At 32.9% G+C, this 20597-nt stretch overlaps 1 long non-coding RNA gene across 2 annotated transcripts; it reads right to left on the bottom strand.

Annotated features, from left to right (window-relative positions):
• Nucleotides 1-7634: 7634 nt before the first annotated feature.
• LOC112733860 (uncharacterized) lies at nt 7635-20084 on the bottom strand. 2 transcript variants are annotated; one of them, XR_003813204.2, is made up of 6 exons: nt 19293-20084; nt 19072-19185; nt 18748-18985; nt 9291-9400; nt 7927-7990; nt 7635-7837 (listed from the first exon to the last, which is right to left on the bottom strand). It is a non-coding gene; the product is annotated as an uncharacterized lncRNA (long non-coding RNA). The 2 variants fall into 2 exon arrangements; XR_011870031.1 differs by lacking the exon at nt 9291-9400 and having other exon boundaries at nt 7638-7837; nt 19293-20068.
• Between the last annotated feature and the right edge of the window lie 513 nt (nt 20085-20597).

Here is a 20597-nt window from a genome sequence, read left to right as displayed (position 1 = left end):
TTAATAAATAATAATATATACTATTTCTAAATTTATTTTAAGAATATATGTTAAGAATAAAGTTGGACACGTGAAATGTGATAGTATTTAGATGTATCCAAGCGTGTTCGGAGAAATCTTTTTATTTTTTATTAAAACACGATTGAATACGACAAATACACATGTCGGACTAGTGTCGGTGAGTGCCGTGTCCACATAGACACGGTAACTCAGCAAAGTATCAGTGCTACATAAGTTCTCTATAAGAGGTGGAACTAGGGTTTTTTTTAAGACAAAAAAAAATAAAATTACAAGATCAATATAAAAATAAAAAAAATTATACATTGAATTTTTGAAAAAGGGGGGGGGGGGGATTCCCCCTTGGTATACATTGTAATTATCGTTATAATAAGGGATAGTCTAATTCTATTTTAGTTAGTAGTTCAAGAATTAAAGATTTCTCGAAAAAAAATGTTGAAAATTCGAAATTGAATTCACAATTAAGAATTTCGTATATAACAATAATATAGGAAGAAGTAAGTTGATCAATGTGTTAAAAAAATAGTTATAAAGACCATAATTAAAATATAAATGTGTATTTTATAACTAGTAGTTTAGTTAAATCTATTAAACTATTTAATTATGTTTCGCATAATATGTGTATGTATTCTTACACAAGAATTATTATAACTATATTTATGTAAATGAGACTACTTATTTAAATATGGATACATTTATAAAAAATAATAATTAAGATATTGATATATATTATATTAAGTAATTGATTTTTGAACGGTGATACAAAATACAAAAAGTAAATTTTTAGTAGTCAAAATTTATAAATAACACTGAAATTTTTTATGATGACATAGTATTTATGACAAATATATTTATATTATTTTTTTATTTTACATAGCTATATTTTATTTTATTAAATCTCTGACTTGATAATAGATATTTTATCCATAATAAAAACATGAATATTGTTACATTATTTAAAAAAAAAAAGATATACGATAATGCATAAAAAGAGAGAGAATAGAAAAAAAGAATATGCAATGAAAAAGAAAAATTGTAGATGAAAGTTACTAACGAGAAAGACATAAAAGAAAAAAATGTGTATATAGCGTATAATTTAATTGGACTTAGTTTAAAAAATACTTGATCTGTCTAATATTTTTATATAAAAAAATATTTTATTAAAATATATCTTTTTGGTTGATAATATATTGAATATATATTTAATTTTTTATTAGTATATTATTAAAATATATTTTTAGAATACAAATAACTAGATTCACAATAAATATACACATCTGTATTTTAAGAGTATATTATTAAAATGATATCAAAAAATTTTGATATTGACAAAAAAGACCCTAAAAGAGATGAAAGATAAAATAACTCTCAACAAATTTTAAAATTTGACAAAAACACCAAAACATAAAAAAACATGACGATATAGTGAACAAAAAACGTTGACCTAACAATCGAAAGTATTGAAAGAGAAAGAACCTTAAACCCTAACAACCGAAAGTACTGAAAGAGAAAGAACCTTAAACCCTAATTTCCTTAAATCACATCCTTTACTTTCTTCCTTATTACATTCCTTATGGAACAATCATAGAAGGTTTTTATCATCACCATCACTATCTCTACCCTTTTTCTTACACCTTCGCCATGCCAGTGGCACCACCATGCTGCAAGCTTTCTCAAAGGCTCATCGATCACATCCTTGCCTTCTTCTATCTTCCGCTTTCTTCTAAGCTCGTTTATATGCAAGAGATGGTATGTCCTTCTGTTCAACGATTCTTCTCTTGAATTACACCTTCAAATCTCACCTAGACGCCACTGATTCATCTTCTTCAACCACAAAATTTGCAAAAGCTATATTTACAAGAACAACAACAATGACGCCACTATCACTTCTACCAACCACAATAATAAGGATTCACCGATCTCATAAAAGATTTTCTATTGGAAGAGCAAGCAATTATGAATTTTATAGAGTAAGATTCTTTTTTATAAGTTTCTAAGATACCAAAAGAGTTTTGGATTGAAAAAAAAAAAGAGAAAAAAGTCATTGAACATCTCATGATTGGTGATGAATGAACGGTTATAAAAAGGGTTTTGGATTAAAAGAAAAGAAGAAAAATATCATCGAAATTCTCTGTCACCATCATTAAAATTTTTGCGTTCATTGTGACATCATACTTTTATGTTTAGATATTTTTATCAAATTTTAAATTTTTTTGAATTATTTTATCTTTTACATCGTTAAATTTTTTTTTTATCAACACTAAAATTTTTCAGATACTATTTTAATATTTTACCCTTATTTTAATTATGACCAGTGCATTACCCGAACTACCGATTAAGTTTGGAGATGCCTAATAATACACAATTTTGCAGTGATATAATTGAATAAGAAATATTGTTATCTTGAATAATCCGTGGTATAATTTAATTATTGAATTGAATTAGGTGTCGGGTATAGAGTGGTTGCTTATGTCACGAGCTTGGGTTTCCTGCTCTCTTCCTCGGGTTCCCTTTCCCTCCCTTCCCTCATTGGCCTTTAACTTCTTTCAACATTCATTCATTCATTCAACGTATTCAATTTTTCAACCTCATTTATTATACTCTCTTCACTCTCCACTCTCCACTCTTCTTCTTCTTTTTCTTTATCCAACAAGTGTTGAATCAAGAATCCCAACAATATTAACGTGCCCACCTGCTCCAAAGAAGAAGCGAAAACCTTCTTCAAAGTGCAATAATTTCCGTGGTGTTGCTGTTATCAGAGAGTTCTTCAACCCACCTGACTTAGAAACCGTCTTCATCCGCCATGTTAGTTGAGATTCTCATCATCAATCTTAGACCTACCTACCTACCATTTCATTCTGTTATGTCTACCTTAGTCCTAACTAGAGGATCGGTAGCTCAGAGCGAGATTAGGACTATTCTGTATAGGGAAAACAAATTAATTAATAAAAATTGTATCTTAATTAATTAACTGTCACTACTTGATGTATGTTGTTGCTAGTTTTATTTCTTTACCATAGCGATTTATGGACATTGTTTTCAACTTTCAACCTAGTATCTATATCCATGTATATGTATGACTATGATGTGTGACTACTGTTCACAAACACGCCTACAATAAAAAATAAAAAATAGAGACATGAGAGATATGAAGTCAAATATATGAGAGAAGAATGTGATCCAAAACTTGCAAGTTGGAAGGTACAATCCTTTTCAAAAGAGTTAGGCAGATGCTGCACGGTTCCTATCTCATTCTTCACTCTCATCCATCATAAGCCCCACCCTAACTCCTATTTTCATATTCTTTTTCACAAATATCACTATTTAATGTTTTATCTCTTATAATTTATTTTTATTTAATTTCAATTAATATTAATTATTATTTAACGATAAATCGGTAAAATATTTTTTTTTCCTGTTTACAATTTTTAAAGAATATCTATATGATTTAATTTTATTCAATTTTCTTCTTAATATATATTTTTTATTCATGTTAAAATTACTTTTATATATATTTTATTTTATTCTTAATATTTTAGATAAAATTAATATTTAAAAATAATTTTAGTATAAATTAAAAATATTAAAAATAAAAATAAAAAAATAAACTTCAAAAGACAAAAATAACATACTTTATCCATGATCTTGTTATTTTGACTAAAATTATTCGTCCTAGTATTATGCATTCATGATCTTTTACAAACTACTTCAAACATTAAAGTAAATTACTTTTTTTTTACTCATTCAGAGAATCAATTAGAGGTGAAGTCAATTCTAGCTAACTAATTAAAAAATAAATTTGTTACACAATAAAATAAAAAAATAACTCTCTACTATCTTAATTTTTAAAATTTTAAAATCAAAAATAAAAAAAAAAAAAGTTAATTTCTACCATAGTTGGTTTCCTATTTTTTTTTTTTTTTTACTAGTTAGGGTAGCACATACACGAGAGAATTGCACACAATATGCCCCACATCTCCATATATATGAAAAAAAAAAGGTACTTCTTTTGCACAATATTCAATGCAGAGTAAGGTCTAAAATTCGTCTCATAAAAAGAAGTTTGCACCAAGTTATTAGTTCAATCCTAGTTAGTTGACTATAGTACTACTACTCTTATAAACATGAACAATTCGATTTGATATGCATAAAATACCATATTATGTGTCTCTAATGACCCCCACCCACTTGATGTATCGATAGTGGGGAAGGTACTCTATAATGCTTTTGTGATATATTGAGTTAGTTCATGGATGGACTCATATGAATATAGCGACAAAGCACATGTGGAGGGAAAATATTAGAATCCTATGCTAGTTTTGAACGGCCCTCTTTTTCTATCACTTCTCTAAAGCCGAAAGAGTTTCTGATGCCCAATAATTGGCACACTCAAACTCTATCATAATAATTTCCAAGTCATTGTTATCTTATCTTCTCGTTATCACGTATTACTACTATATATTATATAATTAAATATGGAATGTTTATCATCAACATAAATAGTCATCACTAATTTACTAATTAAAGTGGGAAATGAGCTAGAAGAAGTTCACCTAATATCTAAAACAATGGTTTCTTGGGATCGGAAAGCATTCATCAAACAGGTCTAAATTAAGGAAAAACTAGAAGATTTTGTTTGGTTTTGTTGAATTATATATATATATTATTTATTAGTACTACTATGCTTATACTAATCCATAAATCAGTCTCATTTTATATGGAGATCACATGGTCATAACCAAATTTGATTGGTACAAAGACACGCATGATGTGCATTAATTTTAGCAAATTAGTTATTTTTTATCCACTAACTGTTTATTTTAAAGATACCAGAAGATTTGGCTGGGTTGGTGGTTTAAGGACCATGAACTATACCTTGTGGTTTATTTATAAAAGAAAAGTGTATATTAATTATAGTAAAAATAAAATAGAGATGCACCAATGATGGGGAACATGTGTTTTTTCACCGTTTCCAATTCCATTATGGCTGCAGTTTAATGCGGGAGGAAACAATTGGTATTTATACGTTAAAATCAGTCATATATAAATATTTGTACAATTTAATTTATTTTTAACATATATTATATATTTTTATATATATTCTATAGTAATTATTAAATTTAATAATTAATTTTAGAGTACACCTAATATAATTATTTTGTACGTTATCTTTATGAAAATCTTTTCATGTTGCATGCTAGACTCCTAGTTCTCCAAAAACAAATAAATAATTAATAATACTCACGACTCATTCAAAACTAAATATTTTAATTTGACAATATATTATATATATATATGCTGTGACAATGATCGTTTCAAAAATCTATACCTACATTAACATAAATAATTTATTATTAATAATTTTGATGTATTATTGTTCGTTATTCCATCGTATATTCCGTTTTGTAAGCTCTTTGATTTAAATTAATTTAGTCAAATACTTTTATTGACATAATAATAATAAATTAGTCGGATAATAGACAAATTTGTTCTATTTTACAATAGTCTAAAGTTAAAATCATGGGAAAAAAAAAAGACGTGGCTAAAATGTATTCTAAACTCTAAATAGTAATACACATGTTAAAAATATAATAATAGAACTTCTTAAGTTTTTAATATATTTAATATAGTAAAAATTTAAAAAATTATGTTTTCAAAAATTTTTAGTCAGATATACATTTTAAAGATATTTATATGATGAAATTTACACGTTGTCCTGGAAGACATTTGGGTTGGGTGCTGACTAGGCAGCTGTGGTGCGAGATGGAGGTAGAGATTGGCTCACCAAAAGAAGGCATGATCTTGACATCGCCTGCTCCATTGCCACCTGCGTGCAACAAGTTTGCTTCGTCGAAGAGAAGCTAAGTTGATTCCATGCCCACCAAATGATACGGGTGAGCATGGGTCGATTTGGTTTGGGTTCAAAGTGAAATTAGAACTGAATCGATCAAAATATAATTAGTTTGATTTGGTTCGAATTTACGTTTTTTGTGTATGTACCCGAACCAAACCAAACCGATTAAAAACGGATTGGTTCGGTTCGGATAATTGGGTATCCAATGATTTTAAAATTCATAAAAAAAACAAATTTTTATCTTAAAAATTCAACAAGTACAATAAACATGTAACATTAATTCTAGCTGGAGGTGTCTTTGCAAGGCTTGGGAAGTGTTGAAGGATGGGTTTGCTTGGTGTATTGGAGATTTGAACCAGAATTTTTGGTTTTCTAGCTGGAGGAAAGAAGGACGGTTATCTAATGAGATCGATTATGTTCACATTTCTGATTCGAATCTTCGGATACAGGATATTTGGTCGGTTGGTAGGTGGCATTTGGATACTCTTTATTCTCCTTTATCTCAAAATCTGAAAGATAATATTCTTTCTTACAATCCAGATGAACAAGCAGGTCCGGAAGTGGGTTGGTATTGGAGTGGGTCTGTTGCCAAAGTCTATAACTCTCGCAATGGTTACTTGTGGTTGTGTAAGCAGCTGTTTGGTTCGGAGGAGCGGGAGAATTGGCTTTGCCTTTGGCGCCAGCTTGTTTCGGAAAAGCATAAATTTGTGGCTTGGTTGTGTCTTAAGGAGGCTCTTCCTACTGCAAGTTTTCGCTTTAGAAGAGGGATGTCGTCGTCGGATAAGTGTCCAAAATGTCTTTCTAGCCAGGAATCGGTTTTACATTGTATTCGGGATTGTCCCAAAGCTCAGCTTGTCTGGCATAGGTTGGATATTTCTTGTCATCCTTTGGATTTGAAGAACTGGTTCTTGTATCATAGCAGAGAGCATCCGTTCAAGTTCTTTTCGGGACTTTGGTGGATATGGCGAGCAAGGAATAATGACATCTTTAATCCCGATGAAACTTGGCCTCCGAAAAAAGTGATTTGTCTGGCATTAACTTCAGAAAAGGAGCTTAGGAATATCTTTGAATTACAACGTATGTCCCTTCCCTCTACTCTAAATGGTTTTTGGAATCCCCCATCCATTGGTACTTTTAAGATTAATTGTGATGCTAGTTATTTTGGTTCCGGTGATAGTGTTGGTTTTGCTTGTGTTATTAGAGATTGTAATGGGAGCTGGCAAAGGGGGTGTTTGGGAATGATTGAGAGTAATAGTATTCTTCAAGGAGAATTGTTTGCTATTTGGAGAGGATATCTCTTAGCTTGGGATGTGGGTCAACGAGATGTTATTTGTGAGACGGATTGTGTGGAAGCATTTAATCTTGTTACTCAAGATGGTTTTGGGTTTATTGATCCACTGGTGCTCAAAATAAGAGATATCATGCATTGGAATTGGCGGGTTGACTTTCGTTTGATTATGAGAGATGCAAACACGGTGGCAGATACTATGGCAAAGATGGCGATGAAGTTACAACTTTCGCATGTGGAGCTTCTTTCACCTTGGGAGGAGTTTAAGAGTAGTATTAAACGGGACTGTCCCTCTATTTAGGCAGTTCCTTGTTTTGTTTGTTTTGTTTTTCTTTGTTTAATTTATTTCAGTCACCAAAAACATGTAACATCAATAGAAATAATCCAAACATGTTAAACACCAAATATATTAAAAATTAAATTCATTAAAATCCAAACATATTATAGTAAATAATCTTTGTCTAATAAAAATACAAAAGTGCAATAAAAATATTAGAAGCTAAATACAAAAGTCTAGTAAATAATCTTTCAAAGAAACTAAAATCAAAACACATTAAAATCCAAACATTAGAAACTAAATACAAAAGTGCAATAGAAATATTTGTCTACTTTTTAAAGTCTTTACTCCATAATCCTTCATTTTATCAACCAAGCATGTTTAAGAGAGGAGTTGTGACCTTCAAAAAATCAGCATATAATTAGCTGATATGAAATTGATTAATTGAAAGTAACTCAACAAACAAATAATTAGTGAAAAAATGTTAACCTCAAATTGTTGTAAACAACATCAACTCCAATGACTTGATTAGATATTGTTAAAGCTGAAAGCTCTACATTAACAGTAATTAAATTATTATTAGAGACTCAACAATAACAATAATTACATAATGATTTAAAGAAATATAATTTAAAAATAGTTACTTAATTCAAGTTTTTTTTGGTCCTCAAATTCTTACTTTAAATAATGTATATTCTCTTTAGTCCTCAACTAATTTTGTGAGCAAATTAGAGACTCAATAGTAGAAAGACTTAGAGCTTGTTTGGGTGAGCTTTTAAAAAAAGATCTTTTTTCGAGTTATCTTTTTTTAAAAGATCTTATAGAGAAGTAAAAGTAATTTTATGTTTGGATATCTCATGTAAAAATGTATTTTTATCAATCAATTATGTTTGGGTATAACAATATAAAAGTACTTTTTTGTTTATTTATTACATGAAAAACATCTTTTTTTTAAGGAAAAAAGATCTTTTAAAAAAAAATGTAAATTACAGCTTCTCAAAAAAGATCTTTTTTTTATTTTACTAGTGCTTTTACTTTTACTACTAGAAATTTTCCAAACACGTTAAAAAATAAAAAAAGATCTTTTTTTAACAAAATAATGGCGCCCAAACATGCACTTAATGAGCTTCTAAATTGGTCAAGCACACGACGACTAGTACTAAATACTGACTCAGAAGACACGGTAGAGACGGGAATAGCCAACAAATCCCTAGCCATATAGGCAAGAGCATAATACTTCATTGGTTTCAATTTCCACCCACATAAAATGTCAAAACCAGGAATGTTATCCTCCACATCATCTTCCATGTATCTTTCCAACTCATTCCTTTTGACCTCACTTTGTTTTTCTTCAACCCTCAATCTAAACTCATCCTCAAAGCCATCTTCCTCCTCATTTGCATTTTCACCACCAACCCCATGATCATGAGAGGCAATGCTAGAATTAAAACTACCAGAAGAACTACCATCCGGAAGGGAATATATCATGGAGTAATACTCAAACAGCTTAGGAATGATATCCTTCAATTTTTTTAACATATCTTTGGCTTGATTCAACCTATACACCCGATTAAGACAAAATTCAATATACTCATACTTGTAACGAAAATCAAGAAAAACAGCCACAAAAGAAAATAATTTATGCCATTACCCTCCCAATATTTGTCTAGTTTCACTTTCATTTGTGTCGCCATCTTTTACAAACCATCATTGTTATTCTTTCTCCACTTATTCAAATTTGTTTAAATATCACACAATTTATTGAAAAAATTATTACATGTAACATTTAAAGAACCAGAAAAAATAAGAGTTGCATCATAAAATATTTTCAAGAACTTCACAAACACACGTACCTTTTTCCAATCATTAGCATCAGGAGGTCTTCCTTGAGATTCAAGGGCTAACAAATAAAATGAATCTTGATAACTAAGCCGACTAAAAGTCGATTCAAACTTCTCAGCAGCTTCTAGCATCAAATAGATAGAGTTACACCCAGTAGACACATCTAACACTACACTAGTCTTACAAGTTATATTAGCCTCTTGAACACACCTCTTAAAAGCTTGTATCCTAGCAGGAGATGACCTAACAAACTTGCATACAATTCTAATTTTACTTATTGAGCTATCAATCTCTTTCATACCATCACTGACAATTAGATTTAATATGTAAGCACAACATTTCATATGCATGAACTCCCCATTTAATAACGTTGACCCATTCCAATCACCCATGCTTCTAAGTAAATACAAAATTGTAACACCATTAGCACTAGCATTGTCAACAGTTACATAACATATCTTTCTAATACCCCACTCTTGCAAGCACTGTTCTAAGGCTCTCCCTATAGTCTCACCCTTATTATCAGTAATCAAACCAAAATTTAATATTTTTTATGCACTGTCCAAGACTCATCAATATAATGCGCAGTTACACACATAATTCAAATTCTGAATTGAGGTCTAAGTATCGGTAGTAAGGAAAATCACTTGGCGATTTTCAGATAACAAATTTCTCAACTTCTCTTTCTCATATCTGAACAAAGCCATATAGTCTCTAGCAATTGTCCAACGGAAGGGAACCTTAAACCTAGGTTGTGCTTTACTCATAAATTGTCTAAAGCCTTGAGTCTCAACAAATTTAAAAGGAAGTTCATCAACAATTATTATATTTGCAAGAGCAAGACGAGTTTTCTTTTGATTAAAATCAATAAGCTTCATAGTAATTGCATTAGGGGACGAGGTGGAGAAGACGATGCGCCTAACGCGTGATGGAGAAGACGATGGAAAAACTGGTTGCGTGAGTAACGATGAGGTGGGAGGAAGCTCTGCCTCTGCTAGGGATTTTGGGGTTGTTTACTCCATTGGGTGAGAGACCGAGAGTCTAAGAGGGTGCCGCTTGTGACACAGTGTTAGGGTTACGAGTTGGAAAACTCACTAAAAGTCATATATATTTTTTTATTTAATTAATATATGATCGGGTTCACGGATTGGTTCGGGTTCTGCAACCCCAGAACTAATACCCGAACCAATCACTAACAAAACTCATCAGTTTGGTTCGAGTTGAACCCGATTACCCGTTAGTTCCAAAACCAATTTAATTGGTTTGGGTTCGGGTTCGGACGAGTAATCGGGTACTCGCTACCCGTGTTCACCCCTACCAAATGACATGGAGATACTCCAACAACAGTCCCTTTTCCCATTGATTGACAGTGTTGAGCAGAGCTTGGAGTCGTCATTGGAGAGAGCTCGTGGTTGTCGGATTTTGTGTGTTGATGGTGGTAATGGCAGTGCAGGTAGTCGCGGTGGTGCTGATGAAGGATTTTAAAAATTTTGGGATAAAAAAGAGAGAGATAAAGGTTAGCCACCAGTTTTTTACCATCAATAATCTTGAAAGGACTGTATCTGGAGAGGAAGAGGTCAAGGTATATTAGTTACCTTGTTACTTGGGTATCCACGGGTCAAATTTTTGGTTTTCACTATTAAACAACTAATTTTTGGTTTAGTGCTCGAATCGGATGCAGGTATCGTGATGATGATTACAGAGGAAAGGATGTTAAGAGAAGGAGTAATAGAGATGCTGTTGATAATGATTATCGTGATGATGTTAATGTTGTCATGGTGGTGGTGATGGAGTAGCAGAGAAGATGGTTAAAGTGGTGGTATGGAGAGATGTAAAAATAAGATATTTGAAAAAAAATAGATAGGAGTGGAATTAAAGTTGAAGATAAAAGGTGGAATAAATTGAAAATTTTATTCAAAAGATAAAAATTTAAAATTTGAGTATGTTTATCGTACGAAACCCATCTTCAATAAGTACATTAGTTTCTTTTTTTAACAGGTATTTTTGTTAGCATTCATAAAATTTATGAGTATAAATAGTTATTTTTCCTATTTTAAAAGCAATCTAATTAATATGAAAATTATTATTACATTCTTATTAGGTGAGCATTAAAATATATGTCCATCAGTTTATAAGAACAATATAGACCTGTCCAAAAATGATCTTACACAACTTTTTATTTTATTTTATACTATCAGTTTAATTTTAATATATTATTAATGTAAAATATTTTATACAATTATTCAATTATATTTATTATTTTAAATAATTATTCAAAAGTTATATAATTAGATATACATATAAAATTGACAGTGCATTTAAATTAAATTTTATTATTAAACCAATACTTTATTTTACTATGGCCATTTATTAAACCACCTTTTTTATTTTATGATTATCAGATCAAGCATACTTTGAACTTATTAATAAATATTTACTAATTATAATAAGAATTTGATTTTAATGTATTATTAATATAAAATAGTTTTATAGATATATTTAATCACATAATATTATATAATAAAAAATAATTAATTTTATATTAATTGCATAGATTATTATTTAAAAGAACGAATATAATTAAATATAGTTGTGTGTAAAATATTTTTGTAGTGCATTAAAATTAAATTTTTATTATAATAAACTTTCAAATTAAACATAATAAATCCATCTATAAGAGAAGTTAATATATATATATATAATTAGGAAAAGTCTAGGGCCAGCAATTTTTTTCAAATTCTGGCCAGTATGTAACCAGCAAGGAAAAGTGAGTCATTGAATGAAATCTCACATCAATCTCCCACCATTAAAATCATCATTGATGGCTATTTAATAATTACAAATACCAAAAGTTGTTGGCCTCCTAACACTCCTCATTCAATTATATATATACTCCTCATTCAATTATATATATACATGCAGAGCGAGAATTTATATATACGAATGAAAGGATTCCAATTTAACAAAAGCTAGCTTCCGTACTTGGTACAAAATTTATGGATGTACACAGAAGAGACGAAGAAGACAATATTTATTAGAGCGTAGTCCGTAGAGCAGCATGTACACAGTGGACAGTAGTTACTACTTACTTGTTAGGTTATGTTTGCGGAGAATGTTTTCAACTTTTCATTATTATTAGGTCAATTCTACGGTATTAATTATTTGATGTTTAAATTTTATTTTTTATGATAAATTTAAATTATTTTAAAAATATTTATCTTTATGTTTTTTAAATTAAATATTATTTTCTAAATTTTGTTGATAAGTTAGATACTATAGTAATCAATTATTATTATTATTATTATTTCTGCATTCACGTGAATGAATGATCATTTGAATAGCCCCCACCTTCAGATTCACCATCAGAATCAATAACTTTAGGCATATGCATATATGTTATGTTAATCAGTAGATACCACATTATTTTTGCTTTGCTTTAATTATTATTTGTCTTGTGCTGTCATATATATATCATGGCATGCAGAGACAGAGAACATATATACATGAGACGACAAAATAATGATTCATCTCCCAATTGGTGTTTGTGTGCTTCTAGTTACCATGATTTACTAAATTTACATGCATGCAACTGTATCTTGATGCATGTGTATACTCCTAAGTAATTTATCGAATATAGTTCAAGACTTGTTAAGGGTTGAACTATAACGAGATGGAGATGAATCATAATACCCAATTGAGTGTGTGGTACGGTGTTGGGTGCAACAAAATGAAAAGAAAGATTTGCATATGATAGCTGATCTGAAAGCTCATATAAAAAGGTTCGGATTCGAGCTATCATTGAATCGTAAAAGGTGAACACAGGCTTTTTGCAATTACTTTAATTTATAAGAAATTTAAAGGAATATGATCGCATCTACCTTTGAGACTAGGGGTGTACATGACCCGACCCAGCCCGAAGACCCGGCCTGGTCCCGAACACTTTTGGGGCGAATTTAGTGTGATTTCATCGGGTCTAGGGTCGGGTAAGGATCTTAAAAATAGATCCGGACATCATTTCGGGTCGGGTCCGGGTCATAGCTCGGGTCACCCGAACTCGGTCCGGTGGCCCGATCACCATACACAATTAATATTTTGTGTTATTAGTGATGGATGATGGCTATTCTTATGTGGAATTTAAATATTGTAAACCTTAATATTTTGTGTTATTAGTCTTTATAAAATTATAAGTTAATGTTTTATGTTTAAAATGCATAAGACTTTAGACTAATGCATAATAGTGTTATTTGTATTGATTTAAATATTTGGTGTTATTAGACAATATTAGTATTGATTATGGTTATGCTTTAATTTTAGAGAAGGGTTGGTTCTTGTTATATTTTTTTAAAGTGAATTTTACTATGTGAATTGTGAAATAATGGTTGGAGATTAGGTGATTTTTACAAGCTAAAGACCCGGTTTTCACCCGGTTTTTACCCGATTTTCACCCGGCCCGAAGATGCATAGGTTTCATCGGGTCTAGGATCGGGTTAGGGTCTAAAAATTAGGCCCGATCTATATTTTGAATCGGGTCTGGATTAAGCCAAACCCGGTGTGACCCGACCCATGTACACCCCTATTTGAGACTACAAATAGTAGGGCTTTTTTATTTTATTAGGTAAAATCAATGACATGGATCAAACAACATACACCTCTTATTTATATCGCGTGAAATATGAAATTTTTTAGTTTAGAATCTAAAATTTAGTATTTATAAATTAGAATTTGGGTTTAAAATTTAGGGTTTGAAGTTAGGATTTAAAAATTTGGAATTTGAATTTTAAAATTAATTTAAAATATTTTTTATTTTTAAGGATCTATTTTTTATTTATCATAATGTATCCATTTAAATTTTGTTTATTTTGATAACTAAATTTCATTCTTTAAATTTGCTAGATTTTAATAATATATGAGAATAAATTTGATTTTGATTTTTTATATGATGTGGATCATAAATAAATAAAATAATTGGTTGCTAATGATAACGATTTTAGTGGTGTATGTACATATAATGGGATTGTTATAATAAAAGAAAGAGATAAAAAAATTAAAGAAAAGTATAGGTAATCAATAACATTTTTGAATAATGTGTGAACAATATTAATTAATAGGGTTAAAAGAGTAAATTAATTTTAAATTTAATTAGTAACATTAAATTATGATGTAGTGTATTTTTATTTAATTGGTGGTTGTTCATATTATTTAAAATTATCATTATTTACCTAGCACTCCCAAAAATTAATTTTCTTCAACTAATAATTAGCCAACAAACGGGGGAGTATGAAGAAAATATAGTTTAGGTTATTATTATAGAGGGGGGATTTCTTTTTCCCAAAAAAGAAAGAGATGTAGGTAGAAAAAAATGTGCGTTTGAAAAGCTGGATTTATTTTAAATTCTTCTATTATTATTTAAAAAAATGACCACATGTTTTTTTATTATTATTATGGAGACTCTTCTAATGTGGCTCAAGAGTGCTACACATATTAATTAAGTGCTTTTCAATTTTGTGCCGTCAGGTTTTTGTGTGCCGTCAGGGTTTCTTCTTGTAGTGTGCGTTAAAATTTTGATGATTGGTGAGAGATAGTGTGTGTTTCAAACCAATTTCAAGGACAATTCCAATATAGTCAATTGAAAATTGAATCGGTGTGTGTGTTCAAAATACAATATCAATCTTACCGAATCAAGAGGAGCGACAATCAGATCATGATAATGATTTTGATGAAGAAGTGGTCGTGTTAGAGGAAGAAGATGTGAGATCAGGTATTGAAGGTTGTTTCAGGAGTCTGGTGGGGAGAATTATGGTAGATCGGGGGTTTGTGATGGGAACTATTGAAGGTGCATTCACTGCTATTTGAAATTATCCAGAAGGGTTCAGAATCAAAAGTCATGGAAACAATATTTATCAGTTTTTCTTTGCCAATGAAACTGATCTGATTAGGGTGGAGAGGGGCTCACCATGGCTAATAAAACAGTGTGTGATTCATCTAAGACGATGAAATCCTGATTTAAAAATTGCAGAAGATGACTACTCAAGAATACCTATGTGGATCCAGTTGTGGGATATGCCTGAATTTTGTAAAACAATAGAGGCGGCAAGGAGGATAGGGGGGTGAATTGGGAGCGTCCTAGACGCCGATCTCTTTGCAATGAGGGTTAGGGGTGACAGAATTATGAAAGTGAGAGTGGAGGTGGATGTTACGAAACCACTCAAACAAACCATGAAGTGAAGTACGAAAAACTGGGAGTTTATTGTTGTTTTTGTGGATTTCTTGGGCATGAAGAGCGAAGTTGCAATCAACTCCTTGCATCTCCAGAAATAGAAGCACAGGCGGAATTGAAATGGAGATCTGATCTAAAAGCTGAACAAGTAGGATGGAGAGTTGGGAAGACAGAAGAAACCCAGAGACCCAACCTGACAAGAAAAAACACAGTTGCGAAACCTACCCCTGTTAGTTTATTAAAAGGCTTTGCTAAACTAACTGTTCAGGCTCAGTTCCATCATTTGATATTTCCCTTCCTACAAGCAATTTAATTGACCAAACTAGCTCTCAACTTGGTGCACCTCATAAAAATGACGGGAAGAGTAACAAGAGACAGAAGATCAAGCATCTGGCTAGAGGAGGAGGGCCGGGAGACCCAATAGTCAGTGTATTAGGGGAAAAACGAAAAACAGAGGCGATGGAATAATTGCAAGCAGACCAGGAGGACTGGAGTGTTAGGGAAGGAAAGAATGTGGACGGGGGGGAGGGTGCCAACCCAAATATGGCACCCCAAATGCAATGAAGATGATGATGTGGAATTGCCGGGGTTTGGGGAAACCCCTGGCAATTCACAACATAAAAAGGATTGTAAGATCCCATTCCCCCGAGGTGATGTTTTTATGTGAGACTAAACATAAAACCTCGTATGTTAATGGTCAACTACGTACATGTGGATTTAAAGAAACCTATTGTGTTGATGCAAATGGTACACCTGGAGGTTTGGTGGTCGCTTGGAAAGAAGAAGTTAAGCTGTTGGTGAAAGGCAGTAGGAACTTTTACATTTGGTTCATAGTGGAGGACCCAGATCAGCAACGCTTATGGGAGGTACTAGGAGTTCACCTTCATAGTGTTGATCAGATTCGCAATGGCCAGTTTGAAGTCCTTCTCCCTATAATCCAGCAAGCAGGAGAAAGATGCATGGTAGCTGGGGATTTTAATGCTATTGTGATGTCCCATGAAAAGAAGGGAGGCAGAGGGAAATCACCCCAAGCGATGCAGCAGTTCCAAACATTTATCAACAAGGGGGGATTGATAGATGCAGGATACATAGGAGATAAATATACATGGTGGAACCGAAGCTGTCAGGAGAGAGCAATTAAGGAGCGACTGGATCGGGTCCTAATCTCTTCAAAACTACGAGAAGAGTATCCCATGGCTAATGTTACCCACCTTGATGACAACGGTTCAGATCATAGACCGCTTTTAGTCCACACTAATCCGGAGGCTCATCGGGGCAAAAGAAGGTTTCGCTTCCAGGAGAGATGGTGCGGGTTAGAGGCAGTGAATAAAATTGTGACGGAAAATTGGAAATTGAGGGCGACTGGGTCGGCAATGTTCCAATTGTTTCAGAAACTCAAACGTTGCAGGCATGAGCTGGTGAAATGGCAAGCTTCAGGGGCAGGGAATAGCAGGAGAGCTATGGAACAAATAGAAGGTAGACTAGCAAGAATGAAAGAATGGCCAAACGAGTACGAGAAGGATGTAATACTGCAGCTGGAGGATCAATTGGCAGAGGCTTATACTATGGAAGAAAGGTTCTGGAAGGAAAAATCAAGGGTGAATTGGCTGCAATGGGGTGACCAGAATACTAGGTTCTTTCATTCCAAACATCAAGAAAGGACTCGAAGGAATAAAATCTGAAAGCTAGAAGACGAGGACGGACAGTGGTGTATTACCCCCCGAGACTATTGGGGAGAGAGCACAGAGGTACTTTGAGGGTCTGTTTTCAACTAGTTCTCCTAGTGATCCAACAGAAGCTTTAGGCGGTATAAGTAGAAAGATCTCAGCTGAAACTAACAGGAGACTAACAAGGCCAGTCAGTGAGGAGAAGATTAAGAAAGCTGTGTTCTCAATTAATCCTACAGCAGCCCCAGGAGATGACGGATTCACCGCTAAATTCTATCAGCACTATTGGAGTATCATTAAAGGCGATGTATGTCGCGCTGCTAAAAGCTACTTTGGAGGTAACAGAATTCTAAAAAGTTTTAATCATACCCAAATTTGCTTGATACCAAAAGTGCCTAATGCTACGATGATGTCTCAAATTAGACTTATAAGTCTAAGCACAGTTTTCTACAAGATTATTTCTAAAATTCTTGTTCATAGAATGCAACCACTTATGAGCAGAATTATTAGTGATAATCAAAGTGCTTTCATTCGGGGTAGACTGATTAGTGATAATATTTTGGTGGTGCATGAATGTATTCATTTCCTGAAAAATAAAACCTATGGTGATAGTGACTTAGCTCTAAAACTCGATATGAGTAAGGCTTATGATCGTGTTGAGTGGAGTTTTGTATGGTTTGTTATGGAAAAATTGGGTTTCTGTAATAGATGGATAGAGTGGATGAAGGAATGCGTGTCAACTATTTCTTATTCTGTTATTGTGGATGGTTCACCATTTGGCTTTTTCAAGCCAACTAGAGGGCTCCGGCAAGGAGATCCCCTCTCCCCATACCTATTTTTAATCTGCGCAGAGGGACTTTCCTATCTGCTCCACAAAGGAGAACAGAATAACCCGTTTTAGGGACTACGGTTGAACAGGAGATGCCCATCCATCAATCACCTATTATTCGCAGACGATTCTATGCTATTTTGTAAGGCAAACCAACAAAGTTGCATTCAGTTACAAGCCATTCTAGAACTGTACAGTAGCCTCAGCGGCCAAGAAGTCAATTTGAATAAATCAGCGGTGTTTTTTAGCAAGAATACACAACGGGAGGTAAGGAGCGAGTTGGCGGCTCTACTTGGAGTTCCTAATGTGGGTACTCAAGATAAATATTTAGGCTTGCCCTCCATGGTTCACAGATCAAAGAAGGAAACTTTTGCTTACGTGAAGGACAAGGTTACTAAAAAACTGAATTACTGGAAAAGAAAGTTACTGTCTGTCAGCGGAAGAGAAATTCTAATAAAAGCAATTGGCACTGCTATTCCTATATATTCGCTAAGTTGTTTCAAGCTGCATGAGACATTAATTGATGACCTACATAGGATGATGATGAATTTTTGGTGGGGACAGAAACATACTGAAAGGAAGATGCATTGGATCAGCTGGGATACAGTAAGCAGAGATAAACAGGAAGGTGGCTTGGGATTCAAAGACCTAAAAGCTTTCAATCTAGCGATGTTGGCAAAACAAGGATGGAGATTATTAACCAAGCCTCATTCTCTATTCTACAAAATTTTTAAAAATAAATACTTCAGACTAACCTCCTTTCTTGAAGCAAAAAAAGGGAGTAGACCATCTTGGGCATGGCAGAGTCTCTTGGAATGAAGAAATGTCCTCGAAAAGGGTATGAAATGGGCAGTCTCTCGGCAAGGGATGGTAAAGATATGGGAAGATCCTTGGTTTGGAGATGAACCCCCCTTTCGAATTCCACCAAATGAGTCGGACAACCAACAATTAATTTGGGTTAAACAACTGATGGATGACTCAGGAAAATGGGACCTGGACAAAATCAATGCAATTTTCAGCAATGCAACCAGTTCCAAAATATGCCAAACAAAGATCGAAGAGGATAAAGACAGACTAACCTAGATACATACTAGTTCCGGTGAGTACACTGTAAAATCTGGCTACAACATTGCATATCTCTTTTTCCATCCAACTTCAGCGATACTCCATGAACGATTCAGGAAAAAGGGGATCTGGAAAGCCATTTGAAAAACTAACTGTCAGCCAAAAATTCGAATTTTTATCTGGAAATTAATTCACAACGGCCTACCAGTGAAAGAAAAGCTTCATGAGCGCATACCTCAAGCAGATCCGCGCTGCCCTCGTTGCTCTACCGCTCCAGAATCAGCCTTGCATTCGCTGGTTTTTTGCCCACAAATTGCAGAAATATGGAAGAACTCTCCAATGGCAAGTGCAATTCCCATGAACAATCTTCTTCAACCTTGGCAATGGTGGATTGATGTTGTCGCACCTATGAGAAATGGACGTGAGGCCAAATTCAACATGACTGGAATAGCTTATCTCCTTTGGGGTATTTGGCTGGATAGGAACTCCTTGATCTTCGAAGGAAGCAGAAAAGACCTTGGAAAAATTCTGACCCAGGCAATGAATCTTGCAGCAGAATTCAGAAGAAGTAGGAATCAACAGCACTGAATTGATTCTTGCGTTTTGATACCCAGAGACCAAAAACTACACTCTTGGAATGGTGGGTTCGACGACGCACGAAGAAGAAAAGAGTCGCGAGCTTCATTAATCTAAGTGGGTTTCTATAGCCTTTGAAGGCGAAGAATCAAGAAGACTTTCCTCTTTCTTTTATCTGAAGACCTAATCTCTTTAGATTGCTCTTATTAATTTTTTGGAAATGTCCCTAATTTAAGTTTTATTGCACTTGTACCCCCTAATTGTAGTTACTGTACTAGAACTCCTTTACTGCAATAAAATTACTATCTTGAAAAAAAAAAAAAAAAAGAGTGCTACACATATTACATTACGTAGTATAAAGTATAAAGTATTGGTACAGGGGCGTGGAGTGATTATTAAAATTAAAAGCAGTAGATTATCCTCTAAAATTGTTCGAGTTAGAATTAAGAAGAAAAAATTAGAAGGAAGTGTAGGTGGTATCGTTGACCAAGACATAAGCTAGATTTTGCTTGTCGACAATGCCTAATTGTGGAGACATGGTATCTATGCTTATTTGAATTCGAGCATTTATATGATGTGAGTCCAAGTTTTTGGATCATAACAATAAAACCAAGAAGGATTATTATTGTTGATAAAGATTAAGTTCCAAGGTGCCGGTGGTTTCTTGTCGTTTAGTGTTTGGATCCAGAATCTAAGCGGTACCCTTTCTCTCTCTCTTTTTCTTTTTTTTTTTTTCCCTAAAAAATTATCACCTACAAATTAATAACGTTGTTATCGTACTCCCTACTTAAGAATGATAATTTCATGACTAATGTCTTTTAAACAACAATCTTGGTGAGATATAATTCTTTTTCTTTATAGAAATTGCTTGTCATAACCTTTCTTATGTAATTTTACAACTATATATTTCCACAGAGATATTGAAACACGCAGTTCACTTAATTTCAGAGCTTGGCAATGAGCC

Source organism: Arachis hypogaea, chromosome 13 (genome assembly GCF_003086295.3).
Source record: "Arachis hypogaea cultivar Tifrunner chromosome 13, arahy.Tifrunner.gnm2.J5K5, whole genome shotgun sequence".
Taxonomy (NCBI): domain Eukaryota; kingdom Viridiplantae; phylum Streptophyta; class Magnoliopsida; order Fabales; family Fabaceae; genus Arachis; species Arachis hypogaea.
Note: the sequence above shows the minus strand (reverse complement) of the source record. Positions and strands in the feature narration are given on the sequence as shown.